Consider the following 741-nt stretch of genomic DNA (forward strand, 5'->3'; position numbering starts at 1 on the left):
CAAACACACACACACACACACTCACAGTAACACTTCCATGTCCGTCATTTGGCGGCAGGTTGACTCTTTGGGGTCAGACAGCTTTAGTATGTTACGTGCCCTTAGAAAACATGCCTATAGGATGGAAAATGTACGTAAATAGAACATTTCCACTTCACATAACACATTTTAAGCAGTGACAGACACTTACATGTCATGTGTGCTGTGCTCTTGAGAGAAAAAAAAAGGAAAATATATTCCATAACCACAGAAAAATAGCCAGATTAACACACCCATGCAAGCATACACACAAACACATACGTTTCCTAGGGATCCTGTGGTCAGAAAGACTGGTTAAAAATAGAGAGTGGAATTCTGGGACGGTGGAAGCATACCTCGGCCTTCCCACCTGCTCCCGTCTACTCCTGCACGGAATGTGAGTCTGCATATGAGTGTAAGAGAATTCCTATTAGCAGGGCCAAAACTCTTATTTCAAAATGTCAGCAGCAACAGTAGCAGGACAGAAAACTCTTTTTGTCTCTCTCACTCTCTCTGTCATATAGCATGGTCATTTTTGACATTGGGAGAATTCTAGTAACCTAAACAGTTTTGCACTCTTCAGAGGAGAAGAAGAAGAGAGAAGGCATGAGGAGAAAGCTGTGTCTGTGTTGGATATGTGGAGGGAAATGCTTTATCCATGAGCCAAACTTTGGCGAGAGAGAGAGAGAGAGAGAGAGAGAGAGAGAGAGAGAGAGAGAGAGA

General features: G+C 43.0%; 1 protein-coding gene across 2 annotated transcripts in view; it reads left to right on the forward strand.

Annotated features, from left to right (window-relative positions):
* Window positions 1–741, forward strand: part of tns2b (tensin 2b) — a 20,479-nt gene that overhangs the window by 1,476 nt on the left and 18,262 nt on the right. The gene's annotated exons all lie outside the window — the stretch shown is intronic.

Source organism: Sinocyclocheilus rhinocerous, unplaced genomic scaffold (assembly GCF_001515625.1).
Source record: "Sinocyclocheilus rhinocerous isolate Xijiao unplaced genomic scaffold, SAMN03320098_v1.1 scaffold85, whole genome shotgun sequence".
Lineage (NCBI taxonomy): Eukaryota > Metazoa > Chordata > Actinopteri > Cypriniformes > Cyprinidae > Sinocyclocheilus > Sinocyclocheilus rhinocerous.